Consider the following 14,022-nt stretch of genomic DNA (forward strand, 5'->3'; position numbering starts at 1 on the left):
TATCCCTGTGTCTCCCTCTCCCCCCGCCTCTCAGTCTGAAGAAGGGTCTCGGCCCGAAACGTCACCCATTCCTTCTATCCAGAGAGGCTGCCTGTCCCGCTGAGTGACTCCAGCATTTTGTTTAGCTCCTGAGAACCTTATCTCCCAGGAGAAGCACCAAGGGGGGTGGGGCTGAGCACCATGTTACTGAGGAAGGTTTGCTGCCTGGGGTGTGGATGTTGTGCAGGGATGGGAGGGGGGGGCTGCGGACCACCCCCCCCCCCCCCCCACACCACTCCCTGATTTCATCGAGAGGCATCGGCCAGAGGATTGCTGGAATGCGGGCAGGAGGGACGTCTTATCTTCACCCCTCGTTGAACAGGCTGCGGAGAACAAAACAACACGAGGGATTAAAATATAATTTGCAACGGTCCCGTTCATCCCCTCTGCAGGCAGCTCTGGTGCGTGTGATTGAAGCTCGTTTGGCAGAGCTCTGGAACAAGCTGACAGGATCAATAATCCCTGAACCTACATCACTCCGCCACCTAATTCATTGTCAAAGCCAAGTTTCATAGGAGCTGCCCAGCTGTGGCTTTGCTCAGGGATCAAATAAGGGAGCGTGTGTAAATGTCACATCCGCTCACGTAGTACAGACTGGGGCTGAGAGATGTCCCGGCAGTAAAGACTGCGCTGCTGTTTATTCCCATGCTACAGGATTGGGGTTTTATTTAGAGATACAGCGCGGAAACAGTCCCTTCGGTCCACCGATTCTGCGCCGACCAGCGATCCCTGCAAACTAATCACCAGCACAATCCTGCACACACCAGGGACAATTTACAACTTTACCAAGCCAATTAACTGTATGTCTTCGTTGGTTGCGGCGAAATGCAATAATTACCTTGCAGTGAAAAGCAGTGACCAAGTGCATAGCTTCAGCCCCTTTGTCCTTCTCCCCACCAGTCATAACTGGGAACCCACACATCACATCACAAGGTGCCCAGCTCATTCAGAGACCACCCTGATATCATTGAACCAATTTTGTTCTGAACCTATTTCAATTAATTGGAGTAGAGAGGAGAGTGTCCCATTTGTCCGACACCCTTCAGCTCCTCAGGCTGCCCCAGACATTGTGGGTGAAGTACTTCCAGAAACCTGCCATTGTTGCAGTGTAGCAAATTCTACAGCCAATCTGCGCACGGCAAGTTGCCACACCTAGCAGTGTGATAGTGGCCAGAGACTGGAACTGATCAAAGGGTCGGTGTTGCCAAGGCCTGGAGAGAATTCCTGCTCAATTCCAGAGTGCCGAGGACCCTTTCACATTCATCTGGTGGAACTTCATAGCGGAAGAGCCGCGCTATAGAGAACACTGTGCTGCCTCACGCCTGCCTTGGAGCAACTCCACACATTTCTGAAGTGGGACCTGACCTTACACTCTCTGGGTTACTGGTTCACCACCAGATGCATGGGTCATGTGAGAAATGAATGACATTTGAAAAAGGGCATTACGCTGTGCTCACACACATGAGCACACACACACACACACACACACACACACACACACACACACACACACACACGTAACACCAAGACCTGGGTTGGACGTGGGCTAGTACCATTGTGAGATGCACCTACCAGGCAATGCCCTTCGTTGTCCATGGGTCTATTAATTCCTGCCAACAATATTTCCCTATACCTTAATTGTCACCATTTCTAGAAACACCATTGCATTAGATGTGGAATTGCCTTGGCTACCGGAACCAGAATGAGGCAAGATAGTGTGTGGGATGAGGCTCTACAAAATCTCTCCCTCATCAAACGTTTTTGGTATTTTATGACATTGAAACCATAACAGGGCCTCGCTGAAACTATTCAATCACTGCTGGGTCTTGTCACTTGCCTCTTGTCCCTTGCCTCTTGTCCCTTGCCTCTTGTCCCTTGCCTCTTGTCCCTTGCCTCTTGTCCCTTGCCTCTTGTCCCTTGCCTCTTGTCCCTTGCCTCTTGTCCCTTGCCTCTTGTCCCTTGCCTCTTGTCCCTTGCCTCTTGTCCCTTGCCTCTTGTCCCTTGCCTCTTGTCCCTTGCCTCTTGTCCCTTGCCTCTTGTCCCTTGCCTCTTGTCCCTTGCCTCTTGCATTGCACCGATCTGATCCCTGACTCCCTTGATCCTCCCCTCCCCCCCCCACTCACTAATCTCAACCGGTCCACGGTTTCAGAGCGTGACTCATTCTAAACAGAGGTTTCACTTTAATTAACTAATTCCATAAATTGTAATTATCTTTCTGTGCCTCGTGGTTGTACCTGATCAAGAACTTATCCTGAAATAAGCACTGTGTGAGTGTGTGCTGTGTGGGAGTACATAATAATCACCTGAGTATGTATAAGCAGATCAATACGGACCCAGTGTATTAGTGTCTGTGTATATTGGCAATTCATTGCGATTGATTGTACATCTCTTGTGACTGGATTAACAATTATCTTAATTAATCTCTGACCGACTGTATTTTGTAATAAACAGAGGCCCTTGACAAATCACTACCCAGTGAGTGGGGATTCTAGGAGCAGGAGCTGGGAGAGGGGGGTTTCAGGGGCAGGGCTGACAGAAGGGGGATTTGGGGAGTGGTGTCACTGGGCAAAAGATCCCAACATGGCAGGCTTGCCCTAAGAAGGAGGGGAGTACGGCAGGATAATTACATTTGGATTACTGGGAGCAGGTTCCTGAAGAAGGAAGATGAATGGAAAAGTTTTACATGACCCCCACCCCCCCCCCCCCCCCCCCCCCCACATCAAATAGGGCAGAGCCACTGATACTGTTGGTTTTAGAGAAGGACCGATATAGACCTGTAAAGAAGGTCAATGTACCAGGTTGACAAAAGAGGTAAAAATAAATTTAAATTAACAGAAAGGCAGAATAAAGATGGGGATGTTCTGGACTGGGGGACTAATATAGTCAACTCAAGTTCAAGAGAACAGCTCACCTCCACCTGTACCCAGGCCTTTCCCAGATCTTTAATGTTTAACAGCTCCATGCTACCTTAAACTCATCCCTGGCTTGTTTGTGTCTTGCTATCTGTTGCAACTTTCTTTTCATATCACCTTTCTATTGTTTTTTAAATCTTGCTCTCTTGTTCTCTGCCTCATTCCCAGTGTCCGTGGTTCTTCTCTGCCTCCCTGCCAGTGTTCACTGCTGTTCTCATAGTCATAAGTGATAGGAGCAGATTTAGGCCATTCGGCCTATCAAGTCTACTCTGCCATTCAATCATGGCTGATCTAACTCTCCCCCTCAACCCCGTTCTCCTGCCTTCTCCCCATACCCCCTGACACCAGTACTAACCAAGAATTTAGGTGTCTCTGCTTTAAAAATATCCATTGACTGGGCCTCCACAGACTTCTGTGGCAATGAATTCCACAGATTCACCACCAAATAAATTCCTCCTCATCTCCACCCCTCCAGTGTCCAATGTTCTCTGCACCAGTCCCAGTGTCCACTGTTGTTCTCTGCGCCACTCCCAGTGTCCACTGTCTGTGTTTTTTTGCACTAACAGTTGATGTTTAATAAATTGACATATTATCTGTGTGTATTGCATTTATGGGCCAGTTAAGCTGCTGCAAGAATGTCATTGTTCCATTGTCGGTGACAAGACAATCAAACACTCTTGACTCTGTTGTTGTTGTCTGCATCAGGCCCCCAGCGTTCCGAACCATCCCATCTTTGTGTCTACCTTCAGTTTAAAGCAGCATCTGCATTTCCTTCCTTTAGACTCCCCATCTTTATTCTCCCTTTCTTTTAATTGTAATTTATTCTTTACCTCTTTAGTCAACCAAGTGTGGCACCTGGTACATTGATCTCGTTTGTGGGTCTATATCGGTCCTTCTTCAGCTACGTTTGTTCCTAACACTTCTGTCCAGATATAGTTTTATCCACCAACAGTTTTTTTCAGGTTCCGGTCGTCAGGATCTGCCTCAGCCCATCAAAGCCAGAGATTCACTGACTGTGAGTTCCCTCCATTTCGAACCTAGCATCATGTGATGGTCACAGTTGGATAAATAATCTGAATTATTAACAGTTTGACTCATCACACATTGCTCAAGCTAGGGAGACTGGTTTCAGAACTGCATGCTGTCGAAAACTCTCAGATTCACTCAATATATTCACTCCCTTCTGCATTGATGTCTTCTGCTGTTGGACCCTACGGGAAAATGATATTTCTTATGGGGGGGGAGGGGATACATTATGTGAGAGGTCCATTCAAGACACTGATAACAACAAGGAAGAAGTTTTTTGGTTTATTACTGACTCGTGTATCGAAGTACAGTGAAAAGCATTGTTTTGCATGCCCTCCAAACAGATCAGATATACCTTACATAAATACAATCAAGTCCAATTCAAGTACAGTAGATAGAGCAAAGGGGAAGATACAGAGTGTAGAATATAATTCCGTCCCGAAACGTCATCTATTCCTTTTCTCCCGAGATGCTGCCTGACCCGCTGAGTTACTCCGGCATTTTGTGTCTATCTTTGGTGTATACCAACATCTGCAGTTCATTTCTGCACAGCCTAGCACAGTCTGACACCAGGGCCGTCTTTATAACATTGTGGGCCCCGGGCAAAGCAGTGTACTGGGGCCCCTACGACAACTACTCTCCCCCAGACCAACTGTTACTCTCCGCCACCCCCCTTTCCCCAGCACCCCCATTTCCCCCACTCTCTTCCCCCCCCACCACCAACCCCCACCCTTGCTGTCCCCCTCCCCAGTCCCACTCTGCCTCCTCCCACCCCTACTCTCTCCTCCTCCCACCCTCCCCGTCGCCCCCACCGTTACTCTCCCCCACCCCCCTTTCCCTACCAGCCCCCCCCTGTCGTGCCGGCGAAAAGCACTTAGCGATGGACTTAGGGTGCTACATTGTTGCGAAAAGCACTTACAGATCGCTGTGAGAAGCACTTAGGGATGGAAAATGTTGCGGAAAAAACACTTATTGAACCTACATTTTTAAAGTAGTATTTATTTATTGCAAGTCACTTAACATACACAGATCAGCATGGGGCCCCTATGCTCGTGGGGCCCCGGGCAAGTGCCCATCAGGCCCATGCGTTAAGACGGCCCTGTCTGACACAGACACTGCCTGGACTTGCACAGCCTGACACAGCCTGGTCCAGCACTGCCTGATGCAGTCTGAGCTGCTGAGTGACCTCTCCCCGTTGTTTCTGTTCCTGTCCCGCTGAGTTACTCCGGCATTTTGCGTCTATCTTTGGTATATACCAGCATCTGCAGTTCCTTCTTACACACTTGATCAACTCATGCTGGTTAAGGGGGGTTGTGCACCAGATGCCCAGTGCATCCCCCTACTGAACTCTGCTGGCAGATCAAATCTATACAAAGGCGTTTGAGAGTCACACTTGGCTGCCCTTTACACACAAGCACCTGTAGCCTGACAGACTCGTTTATTTTAAGTATTTTTCAAACACAAATGATGAACTATGGGGACTTTATAAACAGAAGCAAGCAGTGTGCTTAACAATGCTTTGTCACAGCTCAGAGATGCCCGCAAGCACATCCTATGATGAGAGTCACACTGCAGTTTGAGAGGGTACAGCGGAGCCCAGGTCCCCACCTGGGTTGTGCTCAGTGCTGGGTGGTGGGGGGCCCTGAATGACCCTGGTCCTCAGAGTTTAGTTTAGTTTAGTTTGTTGCGTGCTATCCAGTTAGTGAAAGACTATACATGATTACAATCAAGCCGTTCGGGGTGTAAAGACACAGGATAAAGGGAATAACGTTTAGTGTAAGATAAAGTCTGACACCTGCGCTGTTCTCCTTCAGTTGCTGATGAGTCAGAGTCACCAACCTCCAACAACCCAGCCCCCACTGCCATTAGCAGGGACCTGAGGGTCTGGTTAACTTCAACAGTCTCAGCCCAGTCCATCTACTGTAAGATCCCTCTTGTTACCGAGGATCACTGACTTCCCTCTCCCCAAAACATCAGCAGTCGGGCGAGACGCCGCGGCGGCAGACAGCCTGATCCGATACCTTGCTCTGCCATCCAGCTGGCATCAACGATACGATATGGCACGATAGAACTTTATTTATCCCAGGAGGGAAATTGGTCTGCCGACAGTCATAACAACACAAGGAACATGAAAGGGCGGCACGGTGGCACAGCGGTAGAGTTGCTGCCTTACAGCGAATGCAGCGCCGGAGACTCAGGTTCGATCCTGACTACGGGCGCCGTCTGTGCGGAGTTTGTACGTTCTCCCCGTGGCCTGCGTGGGTTTTCTCTGAGATCTTCGGTTTCCTCCCACACTCCAAAGACGCGCAGGTATGTAGGTTAATTGGCTGGGCAAATGTAAAAATTGTCCCTAGTGGGTGTAGGATAGTGTTAGTGTGCAGGGATCGCTGGGCGGCGCGGACCCGGTGGGCCGAAGGGCCTGTTTCTGCGCTGTATCTCTAAATCTAAAATCTGAAACATGAAACTAAAGTGACGAGTGGAAAGGATTAGGGAATGTGCAGAGATTTGGGGGTGGGGTGGGGTGGGGGGGGGGGGTGGAGGAGGAGTCAATTACAGGGGTAACACTTAAACTTTACATCAAGTAGAAACATTGCAGCACAAACGATGTTTGGACGTTCAGGTAATCGAGTAGACACAGGGTTGGTTACAGGGAAGTGCTACTGAGGCAGAAGGTCAGCTGTGAACTTGTTGAGTGTTGGAGCAGGTATTTGCGTCTGACTAATCTGATGGAGATCACCAAGAGGATTGCTGAAGGCAGGGCAGTGGACGTTGTCTCTTTGGACTTTGGTAAGGCCTTTGACCAGGTCCCGCATGATAGGTTAGTCTGGAAGGTTTGTTCACACACAATCCAAGCAAATTGGATTCTAAGTTGTCTTGAAACATTCTATGTTGAACTATGACCATTTTATGACCTCTCTCCGATTAGTCACGCTCAGAAGCTCGTGGGCAATAGGGGCGCAGAGATACAGCATGGAAATGGCTCTTCAGCCTCCTGAGATCCACGGCAACATCACGCACCCATGTACACTAACCCACCCTAGCCCGGGTTAATCGCCCCACATTCAATAATTCCCCTCAGACTCTACCACTTCCACATGAGTGGCAATTTACAGCAACCAATTAACCTACCAACTCGCACATCTCTGGAAGGAAACCGGAGCAACCAGAGGAAACCAGACTCAATTACAGGGGTAACATTCAAGTTTAAACCCACGCAAGAGGTTGAAACACATAATCCAGTCCGGGGGCATGTTATATTGTCAACATTGCTGGGTTTGGATGGTATGGATGTTTTGTTTGACCAAGTTCCATTTGATCTTTCAAAGGAGAACGGGGATGTTTGAAGCAATATTTAACCCCCAATTGATATCAGCAAAACTAATCATCTGCTCATTAGCTGCTTAGTGTCTTTGGGATCTTGTGTTCAACTTGGCTGTTGTCTTTCTTATTTTACAACAGGGGCTTCAAAGATAATTATCTGGGATTTCCCCTCTGGCTATGAAAGATGATTTCTTTCTTTGCTGAAGCTTTATGTGCTTCCTACTGTAACTTTGCAATTCCACAATCCTTCCCAAAGGACACTATTTGGTGAGAGGCTTATTGCTTTTGTTAACTTCCCACTCCGCTTTATAAATAAAGAATACATTGACCTTCCACCAACCTCTGCACCGTTTCAGTTTTCAGTTCCCTCAAGGAACCAATGTCTTGAGTCGCCTGGTTACATTCTGCACAGGTTGATGGAGAGGTGAATGTTGGCAAACACTGTGGAGAACTTCACTGAGAGAGTAACCGGAATTTTCTTATTCATAGGTTCATGTTATAGGAGCAGAATTAGTCCATTTTGCCCATTAATTGTACTCCACCATTCAATCGTGACTGATCTATCTTTCCCTCTCAACACCATTTTGTGCCTTCTCCCCATAACCCCTGACACTTGTACAAAACAAGAATCTATCAATCTCTGCTTCAAAACATCCATTGACTTGGCCTCCACAGCTGTCTGTGGCAACAAATTCAACAGATTCACCACCCTCCGACTAAAGAAATTCCTCATCTCCTTCCTAAAGGTAGTGGGGGTAGCATGGATACTGAACCATCACCCAACATAACAAATGTGGATGAGCCAGATAGATTCTTGATTAGTCTGAGTGCCAAGGGTTATGGGGAGAAGGCAGGAGAATGGAGTTGAGAGGGGAAGATAGATCAGCCATGATTGAATGGCGGAATAGACTTGATGGGCCTAATGGCCTAATTCTGCTCCTATAACATGATCCCTGGAACTTCGTTCCCTGCCCCACCCAACCCTCATACTAGTCAGTCCTGGAACCAACTCCCTTCCCCCTCGCCCACCTCCCCCCTGACCCCAATGGTCAGTCCTGGGTCTCCTTGCCCTCCCACGCCCAAAACATCCCTCGGGACTGGAATCCCTCATACCTACCCGCTCCTCCCCATATTAATTAGTCCCAATTACTCTACATTAGATGAGTCCTGGCTCCCTGCCTAGCTCAGACTGGGATGGATGTTTGTATCTTGCTTCCCCTTCCTTCTCCATGTGGAGGGAGCTGGCAACCCTCTCTTTCCATTGCTGCTGACTTTGAGCACACTCCCTGCGACCCAGAGCTGGGCCGTGTTGAGATGTGAATCTGCACGCACCTCGCCTGGCTGGGAGGCCACAGCGTTTAAAAATAGCTTTGGACGGCACATTGAAAAATCTCCTTCATATCATGCAGCCTTCAAGGAGTTAGGATAATGAAATCAATTCATTTTTGTCACTGCATAAGATGTACACGTCGGTGCTGCTGTGGAACAGTGAGGCGCACACCAATTCTTAGTTGAATTTACACTCCAGTTAATGCGATTCTGCAGGAGGGTCTCGACCCGAAACGTCACCCTTTCCTTCTCTCCAGCTTTGCTGCCTGTCCTGTTGAGTTGCTCCAGCTTTTTTTGTCTAATGCGATTCTGATCTCTGATTCACACAAAAGGCAGTGGATGTTAAACTGCTTCCACCAGAAGGCTGCAGAACAAGGTACTGGAAGAAGGCAGCGGGTCAGACGGAACTTGCAGAGGCAATGGGATGGTCGATGTTCTGGGTCTATACCCTGCATCAGATGCCTGACCCACTGGGAACATTCTCCTGCAGCTAGTCCGCGGAGCCCTGTTAAAATTGCGTAGGTTATCATGAGTTTCCCACTCATTGTTCCAGACTCTAGTTATTACAAAGCCTTGTTGAGATAATCTCACCTCATAAATCAGTCGTACCATACCAGGGATCAGTCTGATGAACCTTTGCTGAACTCTCCAGAGCAAGAATATCCTCAGATAAGGAGACCAAATCTACACAATACTCAATGTGTGGTCTCACCACTGTCCTGCACAATTGCAGTCCCACGAATACTGATTTCATTCAGTCCTCTCAATAAAACCTGTGATCCCCAACATTCCTGTGGGTTAATTTGTATCCCCCTGTACTCAGATCCTCTCACGACAAAGGCCAACATGCCATTTGCCTTCTGAAGCATCTCCACGCTTGCTCTCAGTGACTCGTGTGCAAGGACACCCAGGTCTTCTTGCACCTTCTTTCCCAGTATATTGCCATTCAGATAATCACCTGCTTTCCTGTTATTGCCACCAAACTTCATCTGCCACATATCTGCCCACTCCCTCCACTGGGTGATCTGGTGATCCATGCATTCTCCTCAAGGGTCACTCTTCCAGCCAGCTTTGTGTCATCCACAAACCTAGAGACATTACATTTAATTCCCTCACATTGACATACATATTATATATATATACATTATGTATAGGCACTGCATATATATGTGTATACACGCACACGTGTGTATGTGTGTAAACCATTGGGCCCTCTAGTCACTGCCTACTCAGAAAAATGCGCAGTTATTGCTACTCTTTCTTTCCTGTCAGCCAACTAGTTCTCCTTCTATGTCAACACCTTAGCCCAATCCCATTTGCATTAACATCCCAAGTGGGACCTTGTCAAAATCCTTCTGGAAGCCCAAATACACCAAATCCATTGGTTCTCCTGCATCAACACCACTAGTTACATCCTCAAAGGTTCCAGTAAATTGGTCAAGTGTGATTTCCCTTTCATGAACACACGGTGACCTTGTCCAATGCTGGAACTCTTCTCCAAGTGCTCTACTAACACACCTTTTTATCATGACCGCTGACATTTTCCCCACACCGATGTCAGACTAACTGATGTGCAATCCCCTGTGTTCTCTCTATCGCCTTTTCTATTAGAAGTTTTATTAATTTAGTTGTGGTTAGTTTGGAGATACAGTGCGGAAACAGACCCTTCGGCCCACAGAGTCCACACCGGCCAGCGATCCCCGCACATTAACGCTATCCTACACACACGAGGGACAATTTATACATACCAAGCCAATTAACCTACAAACCTTTACATCCTTGGGGTGTGGGAGGAAACCAAAGATCTCGGAGAAAACCCACGCCAGTCACAGGGAGAACGTACCAACTCTGAACAGATAGCACCCGTAGTCGGGATCGAACCAAGTGCTGTAAGGCAGCAACTCTACCACAGCACTACCGTGCCACCCTATCATTAGCTACCATCAAATCCAGTGGGACTGTTCCTGATTCTGGTATAATTTTGGAAAATGACCAACATTATTTCTAAGGTATTTATTCACAAAATGCTGGAGTAACTCAGCAGGTCAGGCAGCATCTCAGGAGAGAAGGAATGGGTGACGTTTCGGGTCGAGACCCTTCTTCAGACCCGGGTCTCGACCCGAAACGTCACCCATTCCTTCTCTCCTGAGATGCTGCCTGACCTGCTGAGTTACTCCAGCATTTTGTGAATAAATACCTTCGATTTGTACCAGCATCTGCAGTTATTTTCTTATACTAACATTATTTTTAATATTGTTATGCTATTATTTCCATGATCGCTACTTAAGTTCTCTGGTACATAGATTAGGTCATGAGGGCCGTTGGTGTTCAGGCTGTCAATTTCCTGAACACATTGACCCTACTAATATTGATTAATTTACTTTTTCCCTCACTAGAACCTGTGAGCTCCCATGTTCCTGGGAGATCACACCTGCCTCTCTTTGTGAATACAGAACCAAAGCACGCATTTCATTCACCTGCCATTTTTTTGATCCCCATTATGTTATCCTGTTTCCGACTGCGGGAAATACACTTTTATTTTATTTAATCTTGTTCCCTTTCATGTGCAGTAAGCCTCTGTCTATAAAGCTGCAGCAAGTAAGAATTTCATCATTCAGGTTCATATCCAGGGCATATGACAATTAAATATTCTTGTTCTCTTATTGTGCCCTTGCCTTATGAAGGGATCGCATTCTCTTCGAAGACCATCCATGTCACAAATTTCCATTGGGTGAACCCTTGGCAGAAATAATCAGGCATTTGTTATTTCTTTCGCATTTTGTGTTTGTTATGTTAGTTTCTCATCTTGAATATTTTGGTGGGTTGACTTCTCTAACTTTAGATAGCTCCTCTGTCCCTCTCTTTCCCCTCCCCCTTCCCAGTTCTCCCACTGTCTTCCTGTCTCCAACTACATCCTTTCTTTGCCCAGCCCCATCCCCTGACATCAGTCTGAAGAAGGGTCTCGACCCGAAACGTCACCCATTCCTTCTCTCCTGAGATGCTGCCTGACCCGCTGAGTTACTCCAGCTTTTTGTGATACCTTGAATATTTTGGAGGTGATTTGTGAATTTTGCAAGGGCAAATTTCTGTTCATAAATTCATAAGTTTTAGGAACAGAATTAGGTAATTCGACCCATCAAGTCTACTCTGCCATTCAATCATGGCTGATCTATCTTTCCCTCTCAACCCCATTCTCCTGCCTTCTCGCCATAACCCCTGACACCCGTATTAAACAAATCGACTCCATCTGTTACTCAAGCTACTGGAACACGAGGGTGTGCAGAATATATTTCTGTTTCATGATGTCATGGTGATTCTGCGTGATCAGATTATGACTTGCCAGATGTGCTGCTAATCGCTCCTTAATAATTGATGCCAACATTTTCCCCAACAATAGCCATGCGACTAACAGGTCCATAGTTACCAGCGTTATGCCTCCCTCCTTTTTCAAGAAGGATATCACGTTGGCAGATTTCCAGTCCTCTTGGACTTAGCCAGAATCTGACCATTTTTGAAGGATTACAACCAATACATCCACTATCTCTGAAATGGCTTATTGTAAGATTTTAGTATCTAAACCATCTGGTCCAGAGCACTAATCATTACTTTTCCTAACACTAATTCTCCAGTGATGACAGTGGCATTTAATTTCTCCCATTTATTAATGAGGTGGTCATAGTGTATTCCTTCACAAACAATGAAGCAAAATGTTTTTTCTCGTGATACAGTAGGAAGCTATTTGTGCTATTGGGTCTATGCCAGCTCTCCCAATACACCAATGTCAGACTGACTGATGTACAATCCCCTGCATTCTCTCCAATTTCCTTTTCTATTGGCAGCTTCATTAGCTACCATCAAATCCATTGGAACTGTTCCTGATTCCAGTAGAATTTTGAAAAATGACCAACATTATTTCGAATATTGTTATGCTATTATTTCCGTGATCGCGTCAAAGGAACCCTCATCAAAGGAACACAAAAACCTTGAGTAACTCAGGGGGTCAGGCAGCATCCCCGGAGAGCATGGATAGGTGGCGTTTTGGATCAAGACCCTTTTCCAGACCCTCACCATCTCCGGATGCACTCATGTGGTCCAGCTTTGTCTTGTTTAGACAACTACTGCAAGGCCATGCCGATAATACCGCATTAATTGTCTTACGTGACTGACTGTTCCCTTATCTGGATCCCAGTTGCCACAGCGTGTTTATTTTATTTCTCCGAGGAATGTGATCTGGACTTACCCAGATACCAGGCACACAAACTATTGCTTCTGGAGGAGTTTTAGTTAAAGAATGCTGTTCGACCATTCTTCCTGTCTTTATGTAACCTCCTTCCTGACCACACTCACCAGCTGTCCTGACCATACTCCATCCACTTTTTTAATCATGCAACTCTGAACAATACCCAGAACTCTACATTGATCTAGCCGTTCCCTTCCCCGCAGTCCGTCAGCAGTCAGCACCCTCAGTAATCCAGTCAGTCCCCATTTCCTCTGTCAGCCCCAGTCATCTGCCGTTTGGGGCACGGAACAGTACAACAAATGAACAGCCCTTTGGCCCACAATGTTTGTGCCAATTATTATGCCGTATTAAACCAATCCTTTCTGTCGGCACTTTCCCCATATACTTTAATTCCCCGCATATCCACATACCTATCTAAAAGCCTCTTAAACACCACTATTGTATCTGATTCCATCTGCACCCCTGCAAGTGTGTTTCTGGCACCCACCACTTTTTGTGAAACAAAAACTTGCTCTGCATAACGCCTTTCTTTAAACGTTCCCCAGAACAGCACAGCCCGGCTTGGCTCAGTCTGGCACAGCCCAGCAGAGCCTAGAAAGACACACAGTGCTAGAGTAACTCAGCGGGCCAGTCTGCCTTGGCCTACGCGGTCTCCTGGTGCCAAACATTTTAACTCCCCCTTCTCATTCCGTACCTACTGTTCAGTCCTGGGCTTCCTCCACTGTCAGAGTGAGGCCACACGCAAATTGGAGGAATAATATCCTCATATTTCACTTGGGCAGCTTCCAACCGGGCGGTATGAGCGTTGATTGCTCTAATTTCAAGTATCCCCAGCCTTCCCTCGCTCTCCGTCCCTCCCCCCACACTAGGCATCCTGCTAGTTCCACTGTTCACATCATTGTACCCTTCGTTATTACCTCTTCCCTTGCCAACAATGGGCCATTATGGGCTCCACCATTCCTTAGTCATCTGTTGCCGGCCCTGATTTGTTCTGGTCTTTTCATACCTCCTGTTCCCTCCCCTCTACTTTCAGTCTGAAGAAGGGTTCCTTCCCCATAACGCCATCCATCTTTTTTCTCCAGAGATGCTGCCTGACCTGCTGAGATACTCTAGCACTTTGCCCTATTTTCGGTGTACACCAGCATCTGCAGTTCC

The 14,022-nt window shown here is 47.2% G+C and overlaps 1 protein-coding gene across 1 annotated transcript in view; it reads left to right on the top strand.

The window, feature by feature from the left end:
* The window catches only part of kcnh6a (potassium voltage-gated channel, subfamily H (eag-related), member 6a), a 109,656-nt gene that overhangs the window by 68,843 nt on the left and 26,791 nt on the right, over positions 1-14,022 (top strand). The gene's annotated exons all lie outside the window — the stretch shown is intronic.

Source organism: Rhinoraja longicauda, chromosome 29 (assembly GCF_053455715.1).
Source record: "Rhinoraja longicauda isolate Sanriku21f chromosome 29, sRhiLon1.1, whole genome shotgun sequence".
NCBI lineage: Eukaryota > Metazoa > Chordata > Chondrichthyes > Rajiformes > Arhynchobatidae > Rhinoraja > Rhinoraja longicauda.